This window comes from Solanum dulcamara, chromosome 1 (assembly GCF_947179165.1).
Source record: "Solanum dulcamara chromosome 1, daSolDulc1.2, whole genome shotgun sequence".
NCBI lineage: Eukaryota > Viridiplantae > Streptophyta > Magnoliopsida > Solanales > Solanaceae > Solanum > Solanum dulcamara.
The window spans coordinates 54,076,035-54,092,052 of NC_077237.1; the positions used below are offsets into that span (position 1 = coordinate 54,076,035).

The 16,018-nt window shown below is 37.4% G+C and overlaps 1 long non-coding RNA gene across 1 annotated transcript; it reads right to left on the reverse strand.

The window, feature by feature from the left end:
* Positions 1 to 1,451: 1,451 nt before the first annotated feature.
* Positions 1,452 to 15,483, reverse strand: LOC129888053 (uncharacterized). The gene is made up of 3 exons (XR_008766531.1): positions 15,289 to 15,483; positions 2,284 to 2,362; positions 1,452 to 1,968 (listed from the first exon to the last, which is right to left on the reverse strand). It is a non-coding gene; the product is annotated as an uncharacterized LOC129888053 (long non-coding RNA).
* Positions 15,484 to 16,018: the final 535 nt, after the last annotated feature.

Sequence of the window (16,018 nt, forward strand, 5' to 3'; positions counted from 1 at the left end):
CTTATGATGGTGAGGACAACTAATGAGTACAGATTTAAACTTGTCCAAGGCTTGGTACAAATTTTCCCCAGATTTCTATTTAAAACTAAAAATTTCACTTCTTAGCAGATAGGAAGAACTCTTATCAGAAACTTTTGGACCAACTCATCCCAAGAAGTGATTAAGTTTGGCGATTTCGACTTCAGCCACCTCCTTGCTTCCCCAACAGAGAAAAGGGAAACAAGGTTAATATTGCATAGTTTGGTGACACTCCAGTTGGTGTATAAGTGTCATTGATCTCAAAGAAGTTTTGTAAATGAACTTGGGGATCCTCATGTGGCAATCCAGTGAAATAACCATTAGTGTGCAAGAGTTGCACCATATTCTGCTTTTGTTTCAATCTACCTACAGCAGGCGGTTTCTGGATGCAATTGGTAACAATTGTGGCTCGAGGGGTTGCCACATCCCTAATCGTTCTTACTGCCATATTCACAGAAACCTCGGCTGGTCTCTCTATGGGTGCCCCTTGATCAAATTTCACGTTGATTTGTGGCACAGGGTACTACAAGGCCGCTCTTCTCCTTTGTTAATGTAAAAATCTTTCAGGTTCAGCCAGCGGATCCACAAATTTCCCACTCCTATCCAGTGTACTATTTAAGAATACTTGCAAGAAATCATAGCTTGAATGTCAACACTAGCATAAATAATAAAGAAACTTCAAAAAGAATCAATTGCAAAATTTAAAGTTTTCGGCTATGGCGCCAAAAACTTATTGCTACCAAAGCACACACAAGTGTGTGCGGTCTCAAGAGTAGTAAAGTGACTCTTTTCAGAACCGGATTGTCTAATCCAAAAGACTTTAAATAGGATTTTAATTACTTTTAAATAAACTAAATTAATTGCGTGTGTTGTAAATAGTTGAGATGTTTTGTTACTTCTAATTTCAAACAATTGTAAAAACTACTACTAAAGAAGATTCAATGATTTCACTAGAGATTTAATCAGTTTAAAATGAATTTCAGGGTTGGAGAATTTATAGATGCCAGGAATAATAATACTTACTTCGGTATCTAATGATTCATTAAATTACTGATTTACAGGGTTAATATTACAATTATGGTCTTCCAACCTCTAATTGTCTAGCTTTGTTGACAACCTAACTACATCGTTGAGCGGGGATAAGCGTGAACCAACAAAAATGCATTAACGTAATCATCCTATTTAATAATCAAACATGGTGTATATATATGCGTCACGGGCATCTTATACAAGAATCATCCTAGTTAATCCTAGAACAAACATGTTCCCCACATTCCATGTTCTATCTTCTATTTGTCTTTCGAGTTCAAGGTAGACAACAAATTTATCCTAATGTTGGCCAGACATTAAAATAGTAAAATTATAAATGCAGGAGTAATCATGAACAAAAACCCATTATCAACCAAAGAAGAGTAATATTATACCATAATCTTGTGGCTACAGTCCTAGAATAGGAAAAGTTAACCACTCATATTTTGAATCACCAGACATGTTTAATGACCATTCAACAAGTAGAAATTAAGGAAGAGGGTAAGAAATAATAACCCTAAGAAGTATTATTCGTTGTTCCAGACGTTCTCCAAAACAAAAGACTGAGTAAATAATAAAAACTACAGGTATGCTATTTTTAGTCTTGAAATTTGCAAAAATCAACAACTGACACTGAAGTCTGCGACGCGGGCTTATTTCTTTCCTTCACAATTTTGCAACCTTTAGCTCCTCGGCGAAATTACATTGCTCATCCTGGCGCGAACTCAACTAGTTAAGCGAAGATTTCCATTAAATTCAAGCCTTCATTCATGGAGCATCTGAGTGACGCAAACTTTCTTTAAGCCAATTCAAATTCTACAATTTTGCTTCCCAACTTTACTCTTAAAACTCTTACTTCCATCTCATGCTTTGATGATGCCTTTTTAAGGTCCATTCTTCAAGTTTTAGCCCTGAAAGCACCTAATCATGTTGGTTAGCTCAAGCACATACAAACGACTCTAAAAATGCAATAAACTTCGAATATTCATTCTCAAACTAAGCTACAACTATAGATTATGTTGACTATTGGGCGCATAAATACGCCCAAGATCATGTACTGCTTCTTAATCCACTGGATTGGAGATGAGAAATCATAATCTGGATGTACTTCTCAAAGTAAAGGAAACAAGCATTCCACAGTTCTCGATGACCCTTTACATAATTCAAATGATAGTTGTTGAGAGTATTAAGACATAGGAAGAGATAATGAGAGTATATAAAGAAATAATGTAGTACCATTCTTGTAGTTGTTGACGTTGTGGATAAGGTGGATCAATTTGACTTTTTGTGTTGAATTTTGTAGTTAATGATACACCTGTGTCAATTGCATAATGTTGTAATAAGTTATTTGAAAATAAATAAAGTTGAACATATACGTTTCATCGAAGCTATAATATAGAAAGATAGAAAAATATATATTCCATTGAAAATTAATCAGTAGCAGGTACAGAAGACCTTAAAATCAAACTATGAATATCCAAATTAAAATTCCTAATATATCTTATTTTCCATTAAAAAGATCATAAGGAAAAATGGAAAGCACATAAAGTTTCTGTAACGACCTGTTTCTGTCGTTAGGGATAGGCCAATAGAGAAGGATTTCGGGCCAGAAAACTTCAGGTAGTAATTTCAAAAAATTTAAGTCTAGGCCAGACTTGGACGAATTATGAGTTAGGTGAAGTTTAGGATGATCACGTAAATTATGGGAGCTCAAATTTATAAATTGATTTGACAGGCTGATAGCCAAGACGATACGGAGCATTTACGACTTCGCGGAATCGCATTCGGGCGAGTAAAATTTCCAGAATCGAAGTTGGCGTGAAGAGTTTATTTTAATACATCTTTGAAAGGGGGTGTGTAGTGAAATGGGGCCTTGGAGCACAAACTCCGAGCTCACTATTCCCGCATATCTCGCCAGAGCGCCAGAGTAGGATCTATCACGCTAGAGCAAGACAATCGCGACTTAAATCGTGAAAAAGACTAGAAACGATTATTTCTACAACAATAAGTTTCTAAAACCCCAAAAGGCAACCTAGGGTGATTTCTATTGATTTTCCATGGATTTGCATGCTTAAGGTAAGGTTTTTACTCCCTAGATTCATATTTTGATTCTTAGAAACTAGAAGTATGGGTGATAATCATTGGGGAGAGTTTGAACTAAAAATCTATGGTGGAAAATAGCCCTAGGTTGGGGTAAGGATCATGGGTTTGGCCTAGGTGTGAAATGTGTTATATTTCATGATATTTAGGCCATTGTATTGATCTTTGATATATATTTAATATTTTCTAGACCAAGAACGAGAAGAACGAACCCGAAAAGGGAAGGCTCTTGCATTGTAAGGTTGTGAAAGCTTAAATTTGAGGTAGGTGATGGTCTAGTTTCCCGTATGTGTTTCATATACTTGTTAAATTACTTCATGATATGCATGTGTGTATATGAATAGGAAAACATTCTAGATTATGTGTGAAATGATCAATTGCTGGTTTGTTATTGTGATAAACCTATTCTTTGTGGTATAAATATTGTAAACATTGAATGTTCTTGTGATTGTGATATCTTGGGATTAGGTGTCACATTCCAACATATAATTTGGATCGGTGTCACATTTCGACACATATTTAGATCGGATATCACGTTCCGACACATACTTGGATCGGGTGTCACGTTTCGACACAAAGTTGATTGTTTGTAGGTCCCTTGAAAGGATCCTTATGAGAAATTATAGCATGTGGAAGACATTAAGATGTGGTTGACTTATTTCGTATATGAATATGCCTATTGTGTTGAATTTACTTGTCTATGATCCGCTTACTGGCTAACCGCGCAATTCTACCAGTACATCATTGTTTTTGTGTACTGATACTACTCTTGCTCTGCCTTTTCGTTGAGTACAGGGCATATTCAGCCGACTGCGGAGAGACCTCGGTTGCAGGATTAGAAGTTTGTTCGAAGTCCAGGGTTAGCTATTCTATCATGCTGTCATGGACTTTTCCATTAATCTAGTCCTTTCGGGACTTAAACGTTTAGACAATGTTTAGTAGTTTGACTTCTGTTTGGGAAGTGTTTCCCCTTTTTTTACATTGACACTAGTTAGAGTTTTGGTACGGACAACTTCTAATTCCTAGAATATGTTGACTTCCGCATTTTCGTAGTTATTAAAATTATTGGCTGAGTTTATGGGAACTCAGTATTATTTTCTAATTATATTCCTGCTTCTGCTACATTTTTAATATTTATTTTTTAAGTTGATAAACTAGGCTGTAGAAATGGTTCTTCCACTAGAATAAGTATTGTGGGTGTCAGTAATGGCAGATTGGGGTTGTGACTAAGTTCGTATCAAAGCCTAGGTTCGTTAATCTCGTCATACCAAAATGAGTCTAGTAGAGTCTTGCAAAACGGTACGGCGACGTCTGTACTTTTCTTCGAGAGGCTACAGGATTTTAGGAAAAGTTTCATTGTCTTCCTTCGTGCCATAACATGATTTCAATTGGTATCTGGTGATCCAAATTGGTATCTAATCGCTTTCAATCTCTTGTCCGCAGATGATTAACACATGTTACAACGTGCTAGTAGATCCAATTAAGCCCGAAGAAGAGCCAGTCATTCGAGGGCGTGGCATACGGAGAGGAAGGAGAGGTAGGCGAGGCAGGGGCAGAGGGAGGGAAGCACCTGCCAAAGTAGAGGTCCCTAATGAGGAGATGTTGGTAGGTGAGGCCCCTTCAGCTCCCCAGAATGAGTTTGAGGGAGAGGTAGAAGCTAGAGAGGAACAAGAGAGGGCAAAACAAGAGGAGGGTACCCAAACTGAGGCTGTTGGTATCCCCCCTCTGAATCCAATCTTGGCCCAGCAGATCATGGCATTCCTGAGTGGGCTAACTAGCACTAGCGGCTCCCCAGAATAAGTTTGAGGGAGAGGTAGAAGCTAGAGAGGAACAAAAGAGGGCAAAACAAGAGGAGGGTACCCAAACTGAGGTTGTTGGTATCTCCCCTCTGAATCCAATCTTGGCCCAGCAGATCATGGCATTCCTGAGTGGGCTAGCTGGCACTGGCGCCATCCCCATCATGCCCGCAGCACCAGTTCCTATTGATGGTCCATTTGCTGCTACAAATCAGACAACAGATGAAGTGATAGGCACAAATACATTCTTCAGGCCACTAATGGGTCATATGATGACTGGTACTGAGCATGACATGCTCACCAAATTCCTCAAGCTCAAACCTCTAGTTTTCTATGGTACTGAAAATGAGGATGCCTACGAGTTTATTCTTGATTGCTATGAGAGGCTACACAAGCTGGGCATAGTGTATCAGCATGGAGTGAAGTTTGTGACTTTCCAACTACAGGGAGAGGCCAAGTAGTGGTGGAGAGCCTATGTGGAGTGTCGTTCGTCTGCGTCGCCCCCACTCACTTGGGATCAATTCCATGCCCTATTTTTAGAGAAGTATGTGCCCCCGTACCCTGAGGGACAGAAAGAAGGATGAGTTTATGGCCCTTGAACAGAGAGGGTTGTTAGTGGCTGCTTACGAGGCCAAATTTCATGCATTGTCTAGGTATGCTACTCAGCTGGTCACTACTGAGGAGGAGAGGATCCGGCTATTCGTGAAGGGGTTGAACGCTAAGTTGCAGGTACTTTCTCTTCATATGAGTTCGTCCGGCAGGAGCTTCAACGAGGTCACAAATTTTGTTAAGAAAGCTGAAGGTGTGAGGATGGATGGGTACGCCAAGGGTTTGGCTAAAAAGCTCAAGAGTGTAGGTAGCTTCGAGGGGTTTTATTGCAGAGGGTCAGGCAGACCGGTGATTGCTACCCGGCCAATTTAGTCAGCACTGCCCACTTCCACTGGCAGCTTTTCAGGTACTTCGCAATAGCATCAGGCCCATGAGGGCCAGAGAGCATCACTTCCAGGTAGCCGCCCTTCTTTTAATTGCCGGTGTTTTAACTATGGAGAGTCGGGTCATATATGGAGGGAGTGCCCTCACCCCCGCATGATAGTTTCAGCACCCCAGTAAACCAGAGTGGTAGTCCTAACAGCCGGAGGGAACACTGGCAGAGGACGTCAATAAAGTGGGCGAGAAGGAAATTTGAAAGACCGTAGGGGTAGGGCAGTAGTAGTACAGGTCAGGGAACAGTCCATCCAGGCAGGGAGGTGGCCCGTCAGGATGACCGGACTCAGTTTTATGCATTTCCAGGCAAGATCGAGGAAGAAGCATCTAACGCAGTTATCACAGGTACTATACTTGTTTGTGACCGGATGGCTACTTTTTATTTGATATGGGTTCCACTTATTTCTATGTGTCTGTAAGATATGCCTTGGGTTTTGATACATTGTGTGATATATTGGATGCCCCTGTTCATGTTTCTACCTCTGTTGGAGAGTTAGTCATAGACGCCCATGTGTATCGTTCTTGTTCTGTTGTGTTTATGGGATACCAGACTTGGATTGACTTAGTGATCCTAGATATGACAGATTTTGATGTGATCTTAGGCATGACTTGGTTGTCCCCTTAATTTTCTATACTTAATTGCAATTCAAAGACTATGGCTCTAGAGATCCCGGGGAGGGAAAGGTTAGAGTAGGAAGGGGTGTACAAGCCTACGCCAACTAAGGTTATATCATTTCTCCAAGTTAGAAAAATGGTGGGGCAGAGTCTCCTTCTATTGAGTCTATTCCAGTAGTGTGTGAATCTCTAGAGGTTTTCCCTTCAGACTTGCCTGGTATGCATCCTGACCGAGACATGGACTTCTGCATTGATTTAGAGCCGGGTACTCGTCCAATTTCCATTCCTCCCTATTGTATGGCTCTGGTAGAGTTGAGAAAGCTTAAGGCTCAGATTTAGAAGCTTCTTTATAAGGGGTCATTCGTCCTAGTGGGTGCTCTAGTGTTGTTTGTCAAGAAAAAGAATGGTAGTATGAGAATGTGCATTGACTACCGACAGTTGAATAAGGTTACCATCAGAAATAAATCCATTTGCCTCATATTGATGACCTATTTGACTAGTTACAAGGTGCTTCAGTCTTCTTAAAGATTGATTTTAGGTCTGGATATCATCAGTTGAAAATTAGACCTGAGGATGTACCCAAACCAGTTTTTAGGACCAAGTATGGGCACTATGAATTTTTAGTAATGACCTTTGGGTTGACCAATGCACCTGCAGCCTTCATGAGTTTGATGAATGGGGTGTTCAAACCGTTCCTGGATTCGTTCGTGATAGTGTTTATAGATGATATATTGGTGTATTCAAAGAGTGAATAGGAATATGCAGATCATTTTCGAATTGTGTTGGGAGTTTTAGGAAGACAAAGGTTGTATGCGAAATTGTCTAAGTGTGAATTTTGGCTGCCTTTAATTGCCTTTTTAGGCCATGTTGTTTTAAAAGAAAGAGCAATGGTGGACCCACAAAAGATTGAGGCAGTTAAGAATTGGGCTAGGCCTAGTTCTGTGATAAAGTTTAGAATTTTTGTGGGACTGGCCAGTTACTATCGTCGGTTCGTGAAAAACTTTGCTTCTATTGCTACTCACTTGACCAGGTTGACTAAAAAGAAAGTACCATTCGAGTGGACTGACAAGTGTGAAGAGAGCCTCCAAAAGCTCAAAACTCTCCTTACCATAGCACCAATTTTGACCCTGTTGGTCGAAGGTAAAGATTTCATTATTTATTGTGATGCTTCACATTTTGGTTTGGGTGTTGTGTTGATGCAGCATAAGAATGTTGTAGCATATGCTTCGCGACAATTAAAGGTGCATGAGAGGAACTCCTCGAATCATGACTTGGAGTTGGCAGCGGTAGCGGTTGCACTAAAAATCTGGAGATATTATTTGTACGATGTTAAGTGTGAGGTTTTTACTGATCACCGCAACTTACAACACGTGTTCACTCAGAAGGACTTGAATTTGAGACAGGGAAGGTGGATGGAGTTGCTTAAGGACTATGATGTCACTATCCAGTACCATCCAGGCAAGGCTAATGTGGTAGCAGATGCATTAAGTTGGAAGCTGGTGAGCATGGGCAGTTTAGCTTGTTTGGGGGCCCGTAAACGGCCTCTGGCTAGAGAAATTCAGGCTTTGGAGGGCAGATTCATGAGGATAGGCATCTCAGAGAAAGGTGGGATAATGGTCGGAGTTGATCTAAGGCCCACTTTCATAGAAAAGATCAAGAACAAGCAGTTTGAGGATGTATACTTAAATGAAATTGGAGGGAAGGTGTTCATGGGCTCCAGACTCAATACTAGATGCAGGTGGGGTGCTTTATTTTTGGGGAAGAAGTTGTGCTCCCCGGGTAGATGGACTAATTCAAAAGATCTTGTTTGAATCTCATAGTTCACGATACACTATTCACCCTGGAGTGACTAAGATTTATCAAGACTTGAAACGGCTATATTGGTGGCTAGGTATAAAGAAACATATAGCTGAATATGTAGCCAAGTGTCAAAACTGCCAACAGGTGAAGTATGAGCACCAAAGACCTATAGGTTTGTTGCAAAGAATGTTCATTCTTAAATGGAAGTGGGAGAGAATAGCCATGGATTTCATGGTGGGACTTCCTAAGACTTTGAAAAAGCATGACTCTATTTGGGTGGTGGTTGACAGGTTAACGAAGGCAACACACTTTATTCTGGTTAGAGTGGATTACAATATACAACAGTTTGCCAGAATTTATGTGAAGGAGATAGTAAGGCTACACAGGGTGCCCCTTTCTATCATTTCAGACTGTGGTACGCAGTTCACTTCCACATTTTGGGGTAAGTTGCATGAAGAGTTAGGTACTCAACTCACTTTCAACACAGCTTCCCATCCACAGACGGACGGGCAGTCAGAAAGGACAATCCAAGTGCTGGAAGATATGTTGAGGGCATGTGTGATAGACTTTGGGGGACATTGGGACAAATTCTTTCCCTTGTGTGAATTCTCCTACAACAATAGCTACCACGCTAGTATTGATATGGCACCATTCGAAGCCCTATATGGGAGGGGATGCAGGTCTCCCATATGGTGGTTTAAAGTTGGGGAAGTGGAGCCATTGGGGGTTGACTTAGTAAGGGATGCTCAAGATAAAGTAAGAAGCATCCAAGCTAAGCTTCTAGAGGCTCAAAGTCATCAGAAGGAGTATGTTGATCGCAAGGTGAGGGATATGACCTTCGAGTCTGGTGAGCAAGCACTTCTAAAAGTATCACCCATTAAAGGGGTGATGATGTTTGGCAAGAAGGGCAAACTCAACCCTCGCTATATTGGTCCTTTTAAAATTCTTGATTATGTAGGGCCAGTGGCGTATAGGTTAGCCTTACTACCTAGCTTGTCTAGGGTACACCCGGTGTTCCATGTTTCTATGTTGAAAAAGTACCATGGGGATGGAGAATACATCATTAAATAGAACTCGATATTATTAGACAAGGAACTTCGGTATGAGGAAGAGCCAGTTGCAATTCTTGATCGTGTCATCCAGAAATTGAGGACTAAGGAGCTCAATATGGTTAAAGTGCAATAGAAACATCATTCGGTAGAGGAAGCTACTTAGGAGACTGAGAAAGACAAGCGAGAGAAGTATCCTCAACTGTTCGACGAAACAGGTACTACTCTATCTTTACTTTAGCCCTATTTTCCCTAGTTAGTCACTTGGAGACGAGTGATGGATAAATTGGTATCTATTGTAATGACACGTTCCCGTCGTTAGGGATAGGCCAATGGGGAAGGATTTCGGGCCAAAAAACTTCGTGTAGTAACTTTGTAAAATTTGAGCCTAGGCCAGACTATAATGAATTCTGAGTTAGGTGAAGTCTAGGGTGATCACATTAATGATGGGAGGTAAAATTTATAATTTTATTTGAAAGGATGATAGCCAAGACGATACAGAGCATTTAAGGCATCGCGGAATCGCATTTGGGCGAGTAAACTCCCGAAATCGAAGTTGACATGAAGAATATATTTTAATACGTCTTTGAAAGGGGTGTGTTGTAAAATAGGGGCTTAGAGCACAAACTCTGAGTTCATTGTTCCCGCATATCCCACCAAAGATGGATTATTCCCGTAAGAGCGGGACAGTCGCGACTTAGTCGTGAAAAAGAGCATAAATGGTCTTTTCTGCAACATTTAGTTTTTAAAACCCCAAGAGGCGACCTAAGGCAATTTCCATTTATTTTCCACGAATTTCCACGCTTAAGGTAAGGTTTTAACTCCCTAGATTCATACTTTGATTCTTAGAAACTAGAAATATAAGTGATAATCATTGGGGGAGGGTTTGAACTGAAAATCTATGATGGAAAATAGCCCTAGGGTGGGGTTAGGATCATGGGTTTGGCCTACGGTGTGAATTGTGTTATATTTTATGATATTTAGGCCATTGTATTGATCCTTGATATATATTTAATATTTTCTAGACCAAGAACGAGAAGAACGAACCCGAAAAAGGAAGGCTCTTACATTGTAAGTTGTGAAAGCTTAAATTTGAGGTAAGTGATGGTCTAGTTTCCCGTATGTGTTTCATATACTTGTTAAATTACTTCATGATATGCATGTGTGTATATGAATAGGAAAACATTCTAGATTATGTGTGAAATGATCAATTGCTGGTCTGTTATTGTGATAAACCTATTCTTTGTGGTATAAATATTGTAAACATTGAATGTTCTTGTGATTGTGATATCTTGGGATTAGGTGTCACATTCTGACATATAATTTGGATCGATATCATGTTCCGACATATATTTGGATCGGGTGTCACGTTCCGACACATACTTGGATCGGGTGTCACGTTTCGGCATAAAGTTGATTGTTTGTAGGTCCCTTGAGAAGACCCTTGTGTGAAATTATAGCATATGGAAGACATTGAGTTGTGATATTGAGATGTGGTTGACTTATTCCGTATATGAATATGCCTATTGTGTTGAATTTACTTGTCCATGATCCGCTTACTGGCTAACCGCGTGATCCTACCATACATCATTTTTTTGTGTACTGATACTACTCTTGCTCTGCCTTTTCATTGAGTACAGGGCATATTCAACCGACTACGGAGAGACCTCGGTTGGAGGATTAGAAGTTTGTTCGAAGTCCAAGGGTTAGCTATTCTATCATGCTACCGTGGACTTTTCCATTAATCTAGTCCTTCTTTCGGGAATCGGATGCTTAGACACTGTTTAGTATTTTGACTTCTGTTTGGGAAGTGTTTCCCCTTTTTTTACATTGACACTGGTTAGAGTTTTGGTACAAACGACTTTCAGTTCCTAGAATGTGTTGACTTTTGCATTTTTATAGTTATTAAAATTGTTGGCTGAGTTTATGGAAACTCAGTACTATTTTTTGGTTATATTCATACTTCTGCAAGATTTTTAATATTTATTTCTTAAATTGATAAGTTGGGTTGTAGAAATGATTTTCCAACTGGAATAAGTATTGTGGGTGTCAGTCACGACAGGTTGGGGTCGTGACAGTTTCAAATACTAATTGACAGGAATGAGAAGAAGATTGGACATATGTTTAGAATGAAATGGAAGGGGAAAACACACTTAAAAATTGAGGATCATATTATTCGAACTTTTGAGTTGTCAAAGAGATAAGTATCTAGTGCAAATAAGTGTCGTTTACACCCTTTAGATGCATAAAATGACCTTTCTAGCAATGTACCTAGTGCATTAGTTGAGGTGCAATTAATATATAGAGTTAAGTCAGGAAATTGTTAATATATGCTCCAATGCATAGAGAACAAATACAAAGTGATATAGTTTTGATGCAGCAGACACACATCCACGATTTTCTTGCTGCTATAGTTCTTTCAGAGGAATAGCATAGATAATACTATTAAACATACCACTTTCCTATCCAACCAAGGTAATGAAAAGTTTTCATATAATTACCAATAAAATATTAAGTAACAAAAAATATATTAACTACAACTTAGATTTCTAAATCAGTTTGCATTGGCACCCCAAGAAGTAACAACATCAGTAGAAACACCTAACAAAGACTCGCCACAAAATTCAAGATAATAGGTGTGCTCTGATCAACATATTGGGAAGGCAGAAAGGAATCATCAAATATATTCTTCACAGTATCATATGTAGATACAGTTGATAGATTCTCGATATCATTCTAGTAAAGCATAGTTTAGAAATTTTAATCATCTTGTACATCATACATTAAGCTTACTAACATCATTGTAGTTTTCAACTAATACTACAAACAATTAAAATTCAAAAATTAAGGTAAAAAAAAAGCTATTGGCTATGAATTTTGAAGTTTAAAATTTGAAAATTTAAATTTTGAAATTTGAAATTGAATTTGAACATGCAATTTATTAGAAAAAATTTAGAGTCCAACAAGCATGTATAGTAAAACATCTTTGTTTTATTGAAAATTGCAAGAACCTTGCATGTTTGGTTGTTAGTATCAATTAGTATGTCCTTTTCCAATTTTTGTCAGTTAGCAGTAGGAAAATCAACAACAATAAACTCCTCATTAACGTGGTAACACCCTTTGAACAGAAAGGAAATCAAACTGATAGGAGTAATAAATCGTTCAACCTAAAAGGTTCATTGTCTTGCCTTTATTTAAGGAGATATTAGGATAATAACAGCACAATTTGTTAGACAAAAGCGCAAGATATGGCACAAAGGGTACAAATACAAGAGACAAGCATAGAGAGCTTTAGTGACTAATCAATTCTTGCCTCAAATTTTCCACGTCTTTAATGGTACTTCGCTTCTCTTCTTTAAACTTTGCAATTAAGACAATTTGATATATTTTACAGATCTTTAATTTAAGACTACAAGATTCAAATGTGTTCTTACTTTTGAATACTATGTGTCAAGTCAAGAATGCTACTAAATTTGGTGACTCTCACTTGCTATAACTGTATGGATTTGATGGTCTTATGCCAAAATCTTTGTAGCTCATTATATTTCCTATTCTGATCTTCATCTCTTTATTGAAGGAATTTAAAATTGTTATGTTTCCAAACTTAACGAATTCAATGATCGTTTGGACTGAAGAATACACATTTCTGAGAATGTACATATGCTTTAAAAGAAATGTTATAGTAAACATCTTAGTATGGGTGGAATTTATAATAGAGAATAGTCATCCACTCACATATGCTTTTCTCAATCCCATTTCTCTACCCTTTCTATATTTTGTAATATTATAACTTCAATAAAAATCTATTTTTCTAATTTGTATTTCAATTGTCGAAATGAAAATTTGTTATAAACTGGTTTGGGTAGGAGCTGTATTTGGGAAATATTATCTCTGCTCACTTGCTAATCCTTTTAGTGCTACTGAGTTTGGGTAGGATCGGTATTTGGAAAATATTATCTCTACTCACTTGCTAATTCTTTTAAGAGTCATTTGGTGTGAGGTATAAGGAATAATAATATCAGGATTATTTTATTTTCTGTTTGGTTGGAGGTATTAGGCAGCCATAAGATTATTTATCTCACCACTTATACCTTAGGGGTCGTTTGGTGTGAAGGATAACATCAAATAGTCCTGGGATTAAATTATAGTGTCACTTAATTTGTTGTTTGGTTGGTAGTCCGTAATAACTTATTCCGGAGTTAATAATTAGTACAAGGATAAGTTAACTCTTCTCTTGGGCGGTATAGTAATCTCGGGATAATTTCTCCTGGGATAAAATAGAGAAAATGACAAAAATATCTCTTTAAACCATTTTTATACATCACTTTTCACATTCATATATATTCACATTATTTTTTTAATACCATGTATAATAACATTTACAATCTCAATTACTTCTTATTTTTATGATAATTTTTTTATATTTTTAATTAAAAAATTAGACTATACAAATATATTTTTTATTTGACTAATTCTTATGTTTCTTATATTTTGATTTCTCTACTAAATTAGATATTTTTAATTATATATTTTTTTAGTCACTTGAAAGCTTGTATTTTATATATCAACAAAAATAAAAACTTTATTATTTTATAATTTAAGAGTGATATGTGTTTAAATGAAGTGATATAAATAATAAATCCTCTTTTACTTTAATAAATTTAAGATGAATGTTTATTTTTAAATACATATGGTACCATCATGAGAATGCACACACAAAAATATTTAAGCTAAATAAGATGAAAATTTTATTTTTAAGAATGAATAACTAAAACTTGCAAAGAAAATATAAAAAACTAAATAAAGTGAAGGGTATTTTTGTAAACAAACAACTTGTTCTTAAAATTTATGTAATGCATATTATTTTGAATACAACAAACCAAACAATCAATAAAAAATAATTCCAGCATAACTTATCAGATCATAACTAGTGTTCAAACCAAACGACCCCTTAGTGCTATTGAGTTCTGACTATGTTATCATTTGCAAATTGTTGTTCTGTAATAAAGCTTGTAGTGAAAGAGCAGAATCATGCTAAAGAGGACAACCTACTTTGGGAGCTACTACAGAAGAAGAGAAAAATAAGCATGAGATATTGGGATGGAATGGATAGGTTTTGATATCCTTAGTATGTAGGCGTTTTCTGGAGAAATTAATGTATAGTTGTGGTGCAGAATATGGAGGTTGACGTTGTGTAATTAAGTAAATATAATTTATGGGACTGGCCTTACAGCGGGTCAATTAAGGGAAAAGATTTGTTCCTTATTCAGGAATTCTTTAATTCATTAGGTACATATATTTTATGGTGTTTGGCTTATAGCGAGTCATTTTTACGGAAAAGATTATTTTTTTTTTGGAACTTTTTAATTTTAACTTTTCATGTGATATGAGGTTAGAATTCGCTCGCTATAGCCTTGGTAATAATATTTAACATGAGCAGATGAATATTACAATACAAAGTGATTTTGGTGTTTCACTTTTTTTAATCAAATAAGAACAACAGGTACTTCTCATTCTTTTTCTATATATATCGTGCTATGTTTCATATGTTGAAACTTTCATAAAATCTTCAACAGCAGTATGGAAATTCACCAAGTTTTTGCAAAACAAACAGAGGATTACAATCAAACAAACAATATACTCATTAATGGATGTTCAAATATGAATTCATCTCAATTCTAACGCAATCAATTTGGATTAGGCATTATTGCAAACAGGTGGCATGCATACTCAACGGAGAAAACTGTAAAAAATAGAATAAGAAATTTATTCAATAGAACAAACTCAAGGAAAATTGCATATTTTTCTCACATCCAACGAACCCAACAAGCACACATCTGCAACAAATCAAGGGAAACAAATGTTTGCAAATCTAAGAAAGAAAAAAGAAGGCCTACCTTTGTCGTTCTCCGAAATAGCAACGCTTTGCAGAGTAAAACTCTTCATCTTTTAGATTTGGCGACGAGCAGAAATCATATTTTCATTTGGTATCAAAGAAACAATTTGGAAGGAAGAACAAATGGCAACGTGAAGTACCCAACGTGTGGATTCATTCACGGGAATGGAAAAACAAAGTGGGAATCATAGGAATAACAACAACAACAAACCCAGTATAATCCCATAATGTGGGGTCTGAAGAGGGTAGAGTGTATGCAGACCTAACCTCCACCTTGAAATGTAGGGCGGCTGTTTTCGAAAGACCCTCGGCTTTAAGAGAGGATAAGATAAAAGGTCAGATAGGGGCAAACATATAAAAAACAAGATGAAAACAGGAATAGCAAAAGGGAAAGTCGTGGTAGAGTGGTACGGGAAGAAAGAGGCATAACTACAATAAATAAATAAATAAATAAGATAAGATAAGATAAGATAAGATAGATAAGACAGTCAAAGTACAACGGCGCCACAACTATAAACAGCAATACAATGCAGAAATCAAAAGGCAATAAACAATGAGCAGAACTACAACTACTATGGTGCAAAAGATGAATCACTTAGCCTTTAATCCTAATCTGAGTCCTCCACAAAGGAAATTATAGTGCGCTAATGCGCCTACTAATAGGGTAGGATAACGCGACTATGTATTAGTCTTCTATCCGAATGCGGGTCCTCCACACACTCCTATCTAAG